At 46.5% G+C, this 14,476-nt stretch overlaps 1 protein-coding gene across 4 annotated transcripts in view; it reads left to right on the forward strand.

Moving 5' to 3' along the window:
• The first annotated feature begins 2,627 nt into the window (after positions 1 to 2,627).
• The window catches only part of WDR7 (WD repeat domain 7), a 352,665-nt gene continuing 340,816 nt past the window's right edge, over positions 2,628 to 14,476 (forward strand). For all 4 annotated transcript variants that reach the window (XM_052660291.1, XM_052660292.1, XM_052660293.1 and 1 more), the window contains exon 1: positions 2,628 to 2,723. The gene's annotated coding sequence lies outside the window, so the exon portion shown is untranslated. The remainder of the gene's footprint in view (positions 2,724 to 14,476) is intronic.

Here is a 14,476-nt window from a genome sequence, read left to right on the forward strand (position 1 = left end):
ATAACAAAACTAATGATGGATAATTGTCTTGAGGCAATTGATCACATATATAGCTCTATACAAAATTACTTATAATAGTACAATTCTAGATATAGGAAAAAGCAACAGGAGAGAAGCAATTCCTGGATCATAATAGACAAGTAAACACATAATCCAGAGAAGTTTAGGTTATTAACAGGACCTAATTCAGATATAGGGCTTCCCAGATGGATCGGTGGTAAAGGAACCCCCTGCAATGCAGGAGACCTGGGTTCAATTCTGGGGTTGGGAAGATCCCTTGGAGAAGGAAATGGAAACCCACTCTTTAATTCTTGCCTGGGAAATCCCATGGACAGAGGGGCTGGGTGGACTGTAGTCCATGGGGTCGCTAGCAATTAAACAACAAACCAGATACAGCATTTGAATGGCCTTTCAACAAAATCCTTGCCTGACCCAGGAATGAGCATTCCTAGCACTGTGGGACAAACTGATCATAAAATGCCTCCCAAAATGGTCAAATTTATGACCCAAAGGAGAGAAGATGTAAACAGAAAGAAGAGACTTGCTCATCCTCCAGTTATACTAAGGGTTAGGTTGCAACCCACTGCCCTGACGGGAATTTAGGGTGGAGAAAAATAGGAGGGGGAATTATGTGTTTTGGCTCCTAAATAATAAATCTACATAGCCAAGGAAGAATTTCAGTGCCAGATAATTTTTACATCTTCCCACACAGAGAAAGGGCTTTCCTGGTGGCTCAGGTGGTAAAGAATCTGCTTGCAATGCGGGAGACCTGAGTTCGATCTCTGGGTTGGAAAATCCCCTGGAGGAGGGCATGGCAACCCACTCCAGCATTCTTGCCTGGAGAAAAGCATTAATATCATTAGCTTGAGGGGTGTGTGTGTGTGTGTGTGTGTGTGTGTGTGTGTGTGTGTGTGTGTGTGTGTGTGATTAGCAGTAATCTTTAACCAAGATGTATGTTTGGCCTATGTATTTCTCAGTCAAGTTTCTTTTGCCACTAGCTGTGCTGCACGGCTGTGGGATCTTTAGACTTGTGGGAACTTGGTTCCCTGATGAGGGGTTGAACCTGGACCCCAACAATGAAGGTGCCAAGTCCTAATCACTGGACTGCCAGGGAATGCCCCCAATTTAGTTTTTATATACTAGCTCCTCACCAGCTTCCTAGAGGCTCTTCCTGCAGAGTGGCTAAGAGGCTATTTCCTGGGCTCTCGTTTCATTCGGTCCTCAGTAACCTCCCTGGATGAAACTTCTCTCACAACTTTAACACTCTGAGTCCAGGAATAGTGAATTGTTGACAGGAAGCCTTTTGACCAAACCAACACTTAGCTCTTTTCGGGCGCGGCGGGGGGGCGGGGAGAATTCACACAGAAACGATCCAGTCTGAAGCTGTTGTTTCTCTGCTCTGATTCCCTCACTGGCCACTTCAGGGTCCATCCAGTAGTGCTCTGCTAATCCAGGTGTGATCCGAAGACCAGCAGGAATGGGCATTACCTGGGAGCTTGTTAGAAGGGGAGAATCTCCAGACCTACTGAATCAGAAACTTCATTTTAACAATCTCCCCAGGTCAGCTGTAGAGGCTGCAACAGAATTCTTCCTTGTCCTTATAAACCCGTTAGTGAGATTACAAAGGAAAAACAAAGCTAGCGAATATACTGTGTATTTTTTTTAACACAACTGACTGTTGGCCACAAGCATGGCACCGGTTTTTTTCCTTGGCTACCCATTCATTCATTCAACAAATATTTGGGAGGAAAATAAGGGAGCATGGTAAGTAATGAACATCTACTGAACTCGTTTAACCTCCCAGACATCCCTGAGGCCGTTATGTCTACTTTCTATGTGGGGACGTTGAGGAGAATAAAGAGGAAAAAGCAAGACGCCCCAGGTTGACACCGACAGTGCGCAGAGGAGCTAGGATCCGAATCCACTGCCTTCCGAAAGCAGCTCTTGCGTCCCACACTGCCGCCCACACGGGTGTTCGTGCCTTCCCTCTCCTGGGCAGGAATGTCGTTGCACAAGGTCAGACTTCCGCTAGTCAAGCAGCCGGGTTCCTCCTCTGGCCCTCTGTGTCAAGGGCCCAGCAGCCTAGATCGGGGTCAGAGGTAAACAGTACCCAAGTTCCAGAGCTAACACCTTCCAGGAGTCTGGACCGAGTCTCGGGGCGGGGAGGGGGGTCGGTGGGCAGAAGAGTAAACGTGCAGCATCTCGGTCACAGAGCGCAAGCACCTAGACCTGCCATCTTCTCCATCCTTCCATCTTTGTCCTTCCAGGCGGGCGGTGTAAAGCGGGAATCCGAGGCGAGAAGAGCGCCTAGAGAGGCTTTCCCTTAGCCAAAATGCGGGCCGCGCACTCCCTGCCCTCAGCCGACATGGCGGCCTCCGGACGGTCTCCATGGTAACGCAGCCAGCCTCTCCGGTGCCGGCTTAGGCCGAGCGTGTGTGGAGACGAGCCTTTCCCGCCCCCTCGTTTTTTTGCGACAGTTGCAGGGGACGTCACGGCAGTTGGCGGGTGTCAGCTGATTTGCTGCAGCGGCGGCGGCAGCGGCGGTGGAGGCGGCAACGGGTGCCTCGCAGCCGCGCTAGCGAGGCGGAGGCTGGGCTGGGGTTCCAGTCCGAAGTTTCCGCGCCCGGGTTTGCCCACCCGGCGTCCCGCCCGGACACGTCCCCGCCTGGTCCTCTTGGCCGGAGGGACGGGAAATAGCCAGGCACATGATGAGGCTGTGACAGGTGAGGGAGCTCTCGGGCTTTCCCGGGGGGGTGTCCCAGCGCGGCTGCGCCCCCGCCGTGGGGCTCAGGGGCCGGGGCTCGGGGGGGTCCCCGCCCCGCTCCCTCTGGCGGCGGTGGCCGCCGTCCGATCGCCGCCGCTGGAAGCTCTGATCCGTGCCGGCGCCCGCAGGTTCGGGCCCGCAGCTCGGCGCCAGTGCCCGGAGCGTGGGTCCTGCCGGAGGTCGTCGGGGCCCCCCGGCCTAGTGAGTGACAGCGCTCCTGCCGACGCTGGCTCTCCTCTTGGGGTGGGACCACCTTGCCCCTCCACCCCCAATGGCAATCTAAACCGAGCGAGATGCTTGACGTTGACGGGTGGGTGGTTCTTGACAGGGCTTTTGGGAAATGTGTTTGCTTTGGGGGTCCACACAGCCCTTCCCGATGCTCTTTGGTTTGCCCTTGCCTAGGGTGCTGAGACATCTGTTAGTACACCTGCCCGCTCTCGTCTCCCTACCCTAGGACTTGATCTAAGCGGATACCTGCCCCCTGCACCCACTTACTTGGTTGGTCCCAGCGTTCTGAAGCTCTGTGCTTGGAGTTAGCCATACCTTGGATTCAAAAGCTGCCGTTTTGTGCTTTGATTCACTTGCTATGTCAGTTTCTCATGTCCTAGAATTTGTAATTATGACAGCTGCATCACAGGAAGCGTTGGAGTTGATGCATCTGATTTTAGGGTTCAGTGAGAGCTACAGTTTGCTTTCACAGTAGCATTTGACATGAGCCAAAAAAAGCAAGCTGTGACTCTTTGATATGTTTATCATTTAGGGCTTTACAGGCAGGATGTCAAGATCGCCTGTTATATGAGAGAAATTGAGTTTTGAAATATACACACTGTTTCTTTATAAGCAATTTGTGACAGTATGGAGGTGGAGGACCACTTAAAAGTGAAAATAGTGTTGAAATGCCTTTGGTATTACGAAGAATCAAAGCTTACCTTGATTTCATCCAAAATAACATCTTAGTTATTTCAAATTGGGCAAACAGAACAGTATAAACACGTATTAAATGCCTGGTTAATTTTCCTTTTTTTTTAAAAGTATTTTATTGAAACATAGTTGATTTACAATGTTGTGTTAGTTCCTGGTGTAGGTGTACGGCACGGTGATTCAGTGATACAAATATATACTAGTCTGCATTTGCTAACCTCAAACTCCCAATCCTTGCCCCCTGCACCCACCCTTCCCCTTGGCAGTCACAAGCCTGTTCTCTGTGTCTGTGAGTCTGTTGCAAGGATAAGTTCATTTGTGTCATATGTTAGATTCCACACATGCATTTTTTCTTTAATTTTGTTTGTATAACTTGGTTTTGGTTGTGCTGGGTCTTGCTTACGGTGCAAACTTTCTCTAGTTGCAGCGCACGGGGCTTATTCTCTAGTTGCAGCGCACGGGGCTTATTCTCTAGTTGCAGTGCGCGGGCTTCTCACCGCAGGAGCTTCTCCTGCTGTGGAGCAAAGGCTCTAGGGCACGAGGGCTTCAGAAGTTGTCCCTCGCGGGATGAGTTGTGGTGGCACATAGGTCTAGTTGCTCGGAGGCATATGGAGTCTTCCCGAACCTGGGATGGAACCCGTGTCCTCTGCATTGCAAAGTGGATTCTTAACCACTGCACCACTAGGAAAGCCCCCCTCCCCACCCCACCCTTTTCTTTTCTTTTTTAATAGAAGGGAATACCAACCTTTATTTATACTTGGATTCTACCTCAGAGCCATTTTAGACAGTATAGCAAAGTGGGAAAAGGCACAGATCCTGGGACCAAGACTCATATTCCGGCACGAGAATATTAACTGCCCGACAGCTCTCTAACGTTCCCGCAGTCTCTTCAGTCAAGTGGGGAGAGGACCACCCCTTCTAGTGGCTGTCACGGCTGCCTCTGCCCTAGTGGCCAGCCTGGGTACTCACCCCGCAGGCAGCTCAGCTGAGACTGAATTCTGTAGGTCTCAGATCACTGATTAGGGTGGTTCTCAGTGAGTTATTGAACATCTGAGGTAGCCCCTACCTCCAGACATTCTGAAGCAAGAAGTAGGAACATGGCCTGGCTCAAGGACAGCGTGTGATCTTACGATTTCCTTTAACAGATAGAAGCTCTGTTTTGAAACAGAGGAAGTGAGGTGGCTGGTTTATCTGCAGCAGACGAGCACGGCAGACTCTGCAGGTAGCGAGCGGGGTGTTGCGCCCTTGTCACCAGAAGGTGGGCTGACATTTAGCCTTGGTGGTGTCCTCTATGCGAGGTCGGTCCTAGGGTTTGTTTTGGATCTCAAATGCAGAGAGTTGGGTTAATTGTTTTCAATTCAGCGATCATCACTGGGATGTTCTACATATCTCCTGGTTTGTTTTTTCCCCCCATTCTTTGTCATTTACTTCCAGTTTCCACCCCCTTCCGTTGCCCACCAGCCCACAGGCAGCCGTTGCAGAATGTATGATATGCATCCTTCTGTTGGTATGTGTTCTTCAGTGTATGTTGTTTTGAGCACCCACATTTTAAGTTTATAGAGATGATATTGTGCATGATCTCATTAAATTTTTTTCTGTTCCTGCTCTCTACTATTTTTAATATTATTTATTCGTTTATTTTTGGCTGTGCTAAGTCTTGGTTTCCGCAGGTGGGCTTTTCTTTTTTCAAAAAAAATATTTATTTTTATTTCTTTATTTGGCTGTGCTGGAGTCTTAGTTGCGGCTAGTGGGATCTTCCTTGCCGGGAGCAAGATCTTTTAGTTTCAGTATGTGGGATCTAGTTCCCTGACCAGGAACGGAACCCAGGCCCCCTGCATTGGAAGCACGGAGTTTTAACCGCTGGACCACCAGGGAAGTCCCAGGCTTCTCCTTAGTTGTGGGGGGGCAGGGTAGGGGGAAGTGCTACTCTAGTTTCAGTGCTCGGGCCTCTGCGGTGGCTTCTGTAGTTGCAGAGCGTGGGTCCAGGGCTTGTGGGTCTCAGTAGTTGGAGCGTGTGGGATCCAGAGCACAAGCTTAGTAGTTGTGTTGCAGGGATTTAGTTGCTCTGCAGCATATGGGATCTTCCTGAATCAGGGATGGAACCAATGTCTCCTGCATTGGCAGGCAGATTCTTTTACCATTGAGCCACCAGGAAGCCCCACTATCTACTAAATAAGGATCTATTTATGTTGCCATCTATTGCTTCTAGTTGCTGCAGACTATTTCAGAATTTGCATCTCCTACAGTTAATACTAGGGCTTCCCTGGTGGCTCAGAGGTTAAAGCATCTGACTGCAATGCAGGTGACCTGGGTTCAATCCCTGGGTCGGGAAGATCCCCTGGAGAAGGAAATGGCAGCCCACTCCAGTTTATTGTTGGGAGAAATATCAATAACCTCAGATATGCAGATGAAACCACCCTTATGGCAGAAAGTGAAGAGGAACTAAAAAGCCTCTTGAGGAAAGTGAAAGAGGAGAGTGAAAAAGTTGGCTTAAAGCTCAACATTCAGAAAACGAAGATCATGGCATCTGGTCCTATCACTTCATGGGAAACAGATGGGGAAACAGTGGAAACAGTGTCAGACTTTATTTTTTTGGGCTCCAGAATTACTGCAGATGGTGACTGCAGCCATGAAATCAAAAGATGCTTACTCCTTGGAAGAAAAGTTATGACCACCTAGATAGCATATTGAAAAGCAGAGACATTACTTTGCCAACAAACGTCCGTCTAGTCAAGGCTATGATTTTTCCAGTGGTCATGTATGGATGTGAGAGTTGGACTGTGAAGAAGGCTGAGCACCGAAGAATTGATGCTTTTGAACTGCAGTGTTGGAGAAGACTCTTGAGAGTCCCTTGGACTGCAAGGAGATCCAGCCAGTCCATTCTGAAGGAGATCAGCCCTGGGATTTCTTGGAAGGAATGAGGCTAAAGCTGAAACTCCAGTACTTTGGCCACCTCATGCGAAGAGTTGACTCATTGGAAAAGACTCTGATGCTGGGAGGGATTGGGGGCAGGAAGAGAAGGGGACGACAGAGGATGAGATGGCTGGATGGCATCACAGACTCGATGGATGTGAGTTTGAGTGAACTCCGGGAGCTGGTGATGGACAGGGAGGCCTGGCGTGCTGCGATTCATGGGGTCGCAAAGAGTCAGACACGACTGAGTGACTGAACTGAACTGATAGTTAATACGTGGACTCCTCTCTTTGTGGACGCCCATCTAGGTTTCATTTTCCTGCCACTTCAGGCAATACTGTGATAAACGTACCTTTTAGACCTCTGTGATGCTTTCTTTGAGATATCTGTCTAGCAGTACGACTTCTGGATCATAGGGTGTTTGTGTATTTTATTGAAGGTTTGCCAGATTGTGTCCCCAGAGCTAGCTGCAGTGGCCTATCTTCCTGCAGGCAGTTCAGGAGAGTTTCTGTATCCTTGTATCCCTACTGATGCTCAGTGTTATCCGGCAGACCTCTGGGTACAAAGTGAATCTCATTTTGAATTGCTTTTCACTATTACTCATGAGTTTGAGTCTCTGTTTATGAGCATTTTATCTTTTGGGGTTTTTCCTTTTGTAAAATTATTCATTCCTTTACCGGTTTTTAAAAAAATTATTTATTCTTTAATTGAAGAATAATTGCTTTACGGAATTTTGTTGGTTTCTGCCATTCAACAGCATGAGTCAGCCTGAGGTATACCTATGTCCCGCCTTTCCTGAGCCTCCCTCCCATCTCCCTTCGCATCCTATGCCTCTAGGTTGTTCCAGGGTCCCTGTTTGGGTTCCCTGAGCCACACAGCAGACTCCCACTGCCTATGTATTTGGCATATGCTTTACCCATTTTCATTCTGAGGTTTCACACTTTTCCTTGTTGATCTTCAGAAGCTCCTTGTGTTTCCTAGATTGTTGTTTGTTGTTTCAGTTGCTAAATTGTGTCCTGCTCTTTTGCGATGTGCCCAGCAGACCTCTCTGGGCGTGGGATTTCCCAGACGAGAATCTTGGAGTGGGTTGCCATTTCCTTCTCCAGGGCGTCTTCCCGGACCAGGGATCAAACCTGTGTTTCCCTGCGTTGGCAGGTGAATTCTTTACCACTGAGCCACCTGGGGAGCCCACTTCCTCGATTCTAGTCCTTTAAATATTTTTTCTGTTCCTATTCTGTCATTTGTCTCCAACTTTATTTTATAATGTCCTTCATTGAACAGAAATTTTCAGTTTGACATAATAAAATAAAATTTTTTTTTGCCTATGCTTTGTGCTTTTTATTAAAGAAATCTTTCCACAACTCTGTGTCACAAAGTTATTCTCCTGTTTTATGTACTACTAACTATAGTTTTCCTTTAAATTTTTAGGTCTCGCATCCATCCGGATGTCACAAGATAGAGATCCAGTTTATTTTCCATATAGTGTGTCAGACTTCCTAGTGTCAGTCTCTCCTTTCCCCATAGAGAAGTCCTGCTACACTCGCTGTGTATTAAGCTCTTATACAAGCTCTCAACACTGTGTTCTGTTCCTTTTTCTCATTTCTTTGCTTTTGTTCTAATATCACACTGTTTCAGTACTGTGGCTTTGTGTGATGATTTTTTTCCTACATAAGTAAGTCTTTCCATTTATTTTGTTTTAGCTTTATGTTGAAATAATTATAGATTAAGGAAGTTGCAGAAGTGCTACAGAGAGGTCTGATTTCCCCCACTGGTTGCATTTCATGTAAATCCACCCAGTTTCCTTCCATGATTATATTTTATACAACTCTAGTAAAATAATAAAACCAAGAAATTGACATTGGTACAATGCCTTATGTAGTGCTTTGCCATTTTATCACCTGTGTAGATAGATACCTGTAACCACCACCGCGGTCAAGATACAGAACTGGAGACGTCCCTGGTGGACCAGTAGCTAAGACTCCACACTCCTAATGCAGGGAGCCCAGGTTTGATCCCTGATCAGGGAACATGCTGCAGCTAAGACCTGGCAGAGGCAAGTAAACAGATAATAATAAAAGCTACAGAACTATTCTGTCACCACCAAGACCTCTTTCAAACTGCTTCCATACGTTCCCACCAGCAATGTAGGAGAGACAGAGTTTCTTTGCATCCTAGCCGGCATTTGGTATTATCAGTATAGTTCATTGTGATCTTAATTTATATTTCCCAAATGGCTAGTGATGTTAAATTTCTGATAAGGCAAGTTTTCCATTCTTTTTTGATTTTCAAAGTTGGCTTGACTATTTATGCATTTTTATTCTTTTCTATGTATTTTGAAGCTGCTGCTGCTAAGTTGCTTCAGTCGTGTCCGACTCTGTGTGACCCCATAGACGGCAGCCTACCGGGCTCCCCCATCCCTGGGATTCTCTAGGCAAAAATACTGGAGTGGGTTGCCATCGAGTTTCTAAAAAACAATACACCTAGAATTTTGATTTACTGTGCATTGAATGTATGTCTATTATGGGGAAAATTGATGTCTATAACGTTAGATCACCTTATCCAAGAGCATGGCATAGTCTTCCATTTATGAACGAGCAGAAAGAAAAGTTTTGTAGTTTTAAAAAAAATTGTGAATATATACTAATTTAAAGTAGATTATTGCTGATAGAAGAAAACGCTACTGAATTTCATATATTGATATTTTACCTTTGTGTGTGTGTTCTACTTGACAGAGATCAAAATTCGTAGTACAAATCTTGAAATAATTTTGGTACTTGTAGAGTTAGGCCTGGAACTAGGTAGCATTTTTTTTTTCTTTTAATTTTTGGCTGTGCTGGGTCTTCCTTGCTTTGCATTGCAGAGTGCAGGCGCTGGGGCCTGAGGGCCTCCGTAGTTGCGGCATGTGGTTCATTCGTTGTGTCTCCGGGCCCTGAAGCAGAGGCTCAGTAGTTGCAGTGAAGGGGCTTAGTTGCTCCACAGTATGTGAAATCTCCCCAGACCAGTGATCATATCTGTACCCTGGGCATTGGCAGGAGGATTCTCATCCCCTGTACCACCAGGGAAGTCCTCGGTAGCATTTTTATTATCGGTTTATCTGTTACATTTTTCTGTGAAACTATTTTGTTTGTTGGAACAGATAAGCTCAATGATTAGAGTGTGGGGTCAGTGAGGTTTATAGATTCTCGTCCCATTTTGTCCATTTCATTGCTGCACTTTACACAGTGTCCTCAGCCTTACATGTATGGATGCCTGTGATCGTGGGCAGAGCCCTCTGAGAGCTTTTGTATGGATCTGTGTGCGCTCAGTTGTGTCTGACTCTTTTGCGACCCCATGGACTGCAGCCCACCAGGCTCCTCTGTCATTGAAATTTTCCAGGCACGAATACTGGAGTGGTTTGCCATTTCCTACTCCAGGGGATCTTCCCGACCCAGGGATCGAACCTGAATCTCTCTCATCTCTTGCATTGGCAAGCGGATTCTTTACCACTGTGCCACCTGGGAATCCTGGATCTGTATCTGATACTTGAAACTGCTTTGCTGATAAGAGCACAAAAGATAATGTTGGAAGAAGTCTTACACTATGACTGTATTCAGCAAGTTCTGTCCAAGTGAAATGTTTATTTCTTTTGTATTAAGTAACATAGACACTAAATTCATAAAATAGTAATTAATTTAAGTAAAATTAGCCATCTTTTCCAAAATGTGTTGGTGATGTTTAATGAAATTGTAGGTTCTTTGGCCTGATAGTTGCTTGCGTTAGTAGTCATCAAAAAATGTTGGAGCAATGAAATGTTAGAGCACTGGTCAGTTCAGGATGGAGAAACTTTCTGAAGTATTGCAAGTTATTCTGTAGGCTCTTGTAGAATGGAAAACTGCTGGAAAGACATGGTTGTTTAACCACTATCTCCCATCCAGTTAGCAGTTGTAACTTGTGACCCTTCAAGCTCCCTGAAGACATTTTACTAGTGTTTGGCACATACATATTTCTTTATGAATGTTGGTAGGTAGTATAGGTCAGTAATAACAGATTGATAGAATGTGCCAGTTACCTTCTGTTCTCACATTCAGGTTTTTCATTTGGCTGTCTTCCTTAAGGGCTCTTTTTTCTAAACATTTCAAATATGAACAAACAATAAACATCACCATTCATGAGGAAAACCTTACACTAATGAAGCACCAGTTTACTAAGTTTAAGAAACTTTACTTAAAGTTACTAAGTTTAATACCTTAGTGAGTGTGGTAAACCATGTTAGTTAATTTGCTGCATAGGTCCTACGACGTGTCTTATTGTGTATGTGTCCCAGATAAAATGAAAGAGGCTAGAATATAGGTGCAACCTGTAGCTGCCACTACAATTAGTATGCTAATGGGGATTTGATTAAGGGGATTCGTATTAATTGTTGACATTGTACAAAAATTCATTGATTAAAAAACTGAAATCCAAAGCATGTAAGATCAAGATGTATTTTAATTTGTTGATGGGTTCAACTTTTTTAAAGCCAGGCACACGTTTCATTCATTCAGTTCAGTTCAGTCACTCAGTCATGTCCGACTCTTTGCGGCCCCATAGACTGCAGCACGCCAGGCTTCCCTGTCCATCACCAGCTCCTGGAGCTTACTCAAACTCATGTCCTTTGAGTCGGTGATGCCATCCAACCATCTCATCCTCTGTCGTCCCCTTCTCCTCCTGCCTTCAGTCATTCTCAGTATCAGGGTCTTTTCTAATGAGTCAGTTCTTTGCATCAGGTGGCCAAAGTATTGGAGTTTCAGCTTCAGCATCAGTCCTTCCAGTGATTATTCAGGACTGATTTCCTTTAGGATGGACTGGTTGGATCTCCTTGCCCTACAAGGGACTCTCAAGAGTCTTCATTCGTTACTTTGTTCATTTATTCAGTAAATATTTGGGTACCTCCTATGTAGCTGAAATTCTAGGCACTGGGAATACAGTACAGAACAAAAGAAACATAAATAATCACCTTCATGGAATTTATGCTACAGCAGCAGATTCAGACAAGAAATAAGTAAGTGAAGCATTTGGTATGTTAAATGATTGTAAGGGCTCTGGAGCAGTATAGTAAAATACTGTTGGGGTGGTGGGTTTTTCAATTTATACTGGTTAGGAAAGGCCTCACTAAGCAGAGAACATTTTAGCAGAGATCTGAAGTGGGTGAAGGAGCTCCAAAGAATGACTTGCTGTCCGCTAAGCTGGGGAAGACTGTGGGAGGGGCAGGTTTGGAGAAGAAGACCAAAGACTCACTTTTGAACCCGTCAGAGTTGAGAAGCTTACTAGCCATCCAGATGGAAGTGCTGAATGGGAAGCTGTGTTTGTGAGTGTACAGTCAGAGGAGAGCCCCTCGCTGGGAATTGTCAATGCATAGCTGGTATTTGAAGTCTCGAGGCTGGGGCTTCCCAGGTGGCTCAAGGGTAACGAATCCACCTGCCAATGCAGGAGACACGGGTTCGAGCCCTGGTCTGGGAAGACCCTACATGCCGTGGACCAACTGAGCCCCTGAGCCACAACTCCTGAGCCTGTGCTCCGCAGCTCCCGAAGCCTGAGCACCCTGGGGCCCACACTGTAGCAAGAGAAGGCGCCGCAGTGAGAAGCCCTCCCCGCAACTGGAGAGCAGCCCCTGCTCACCACAGCTAGAGAAGGAAGTCTGTGCAGCCACGAAGACCCAGCACAGCCAAAAGTACATACGTACATCAATAAAGTTACATTAAAAATAAAACTGTGAGGCTTGGGGAGATCACTGAGGGAAGCGGGGAGGGCGTGTTGCCAGAGGAGAGAAGTCCAAGGACTCCGCTCTGAGTATTCCCACGTTTAAATGTCAGAAAATGAGGGAAAGTGGAGACTAGCGCCTCGGAGACTAACGGTAGCAGCAGCGTGTGAAGACGTGGACGCCAGGCGGAGAAGACTTTCGAGGGAGAAGTGTGAAGTGTTCGAGTGCTGCTGGTAGGGCAGGAAAGAGGATCAGGACTTGACTTGGGCTTAGCAAGGGGGCGGTTTGGGTGACCTTTCTAAGAACCTTTGTGTGGCAGGTGGAACGCTGTGCGGTTGTTGTCTGTGTATATGCACGAGGGTGATGTTACAAATGAGGACATTCCGATGTTTCCTCAGGGTTTGCAGTTAGTAAGAGGAGAAGGAAATGGCTACCCACTCCAGTATTCTTGCCCGGAGGATTTCACGGACAGAGGAGCCTGCTGGGCTGCGGTCCGTGGGGTCGCAGAGAGGCGGACGCGACTGAGCGACGGAGCATGCGCAGTTAGTCCGCGGGGGAGCTGGGGTCCGCCCTAGTCCGTGTGGCTCGCAAGTCTTCACGTGTACTCAGCAGACCTGACTGATGCCCAGGATACTGTGGCAGTTCATCTTCTGGTTGGGGAAGCACGTTTGTTTCTTCTTCTGGGTTATTTTACTTTATACACCATGAGAAGCTTCAGTGCTCAGGGTTTTGATGGCAGTTTCCTTTCTGAGGGGAACAAGTAGGAATGACTGGGGACGGTGGTGAGAGTCGAGTAGGTGAGGGAGCTGAGGTCAGTTTTACCAGATGAGCTCTGTTTTCCCCAAGATGTAGGGGCTTGGTGGGTGTTGCTTGCTTTTGCCTAATCGGTAACTCTTGAAACAGGCAGTTTGGCGATGGGTAGAGCATAAGTAGCTGCAGAAATTTAAAACGTGAATCATAGGCCTCGAAGTCTATGAATCATTTTTAAAATTGGGACGTATTTTTGACCAGATAGTCTACAGTTCTTCAAAGCCCAGCGCTCACATGCTCAGGGCCGTCTTTGCAATGAGAAACAAGTGGAGTCTTCTGTTACCATCTGCTCATTCCACATGTTCTTTTGAAACAGGATCCTGGAACTTCCTTTAGCAAAGCCTTCCTGAAGTGTCAAGTTCCCTGGAAGCAGATTTCTTTCCACTCAAATAAGAAAGTATAATCTTGGCAACTTAGCGACCAGCTTAGTGTTGAGAAGGTGAAGTCCCTCACTGACTCTAATTCTGAGGAGGCAGCTCAGTGATTCCTTCAGTGCATTTTACAACCTAGCTGTCTCATTGCATTATAATAAACAGTCTTCATCATCTGATTCAGGTTTTCCTAAGCCTTCAGTGAATTGACCACAAAAGCACAAAACAAGCACAAAGAAAATTCATAATCATAATGCCTACTACCTTCATCACACCGTGGATTTGAGTTGAACACATTTTTTTGACAAATGATGTAGGGATGTTCTGTGAATTTGAACAAACCTTTAAGGAATCTTTTCTTCAGTCATTGCCTTGGTGGCGAGTACGGTCAGTTACTTAGCCTGTAGTCTCTGCTTTTCATTATCCCTGTTGATAGGTGGCGGCCTGCCTGCTCTTGTTCATGTGTGTGTGCCCATTCTCAAGAGAGAGAATTTGAGTTTGTTTTTGTCTGCAGGCCTCAGAGGGCCTGCCTGGGGCACAGGAAGCAAACAGACTGAGGCAGCGTTAACTCTCCTATGAAGACGCCTGTGTTCCTGGGCTGGACGTGTGTCTCGCTCTAGCATTTGAGTATTAGCGAAGCAGTGTAGAGAGACGAACACTGCCCTGATACCAGAGTTTTCTATATAATCTTGACTCTAGTAGCTTTTAGAAGTCATCTGGAATACTAGTATCCCATGAGATTTTGCATAACAGGATGGTCTTACCAGAGTGTCACTCCCTAGGTTATTCATAGTTTTAAAGGGAGAAAAGAGTTATGGTGGAGCTAGCGGGGAGTCACTGCCTTAGTGAAGTGGTCACGGTGGCATCACCGACAATGGGACAGCGTGATGTCACGTGCCTCCCGTTGGTGACGCAGTGTGAAGGACACTTGCCCGAACGCTTCCCTTGAGCCTGCTGATGCCTTTAGATCCGACTTCC

The sequence above is a fragment of the Budorcas taxicolor genome, chromosome 22, assembly GCF_023091745.1.
Source record: "Budorcas taxicolor isolate Tak-1 chromosome 22, Takin1.1, whole genome shotgun sequence".
NCBI classification, from domain to species: domain Eukaryota; kingdom Metazoa; phylum Chordata; class Mammalia; order Artiodactyla; family Bovidae; genus Budorcas; species Budorcas taxicolor.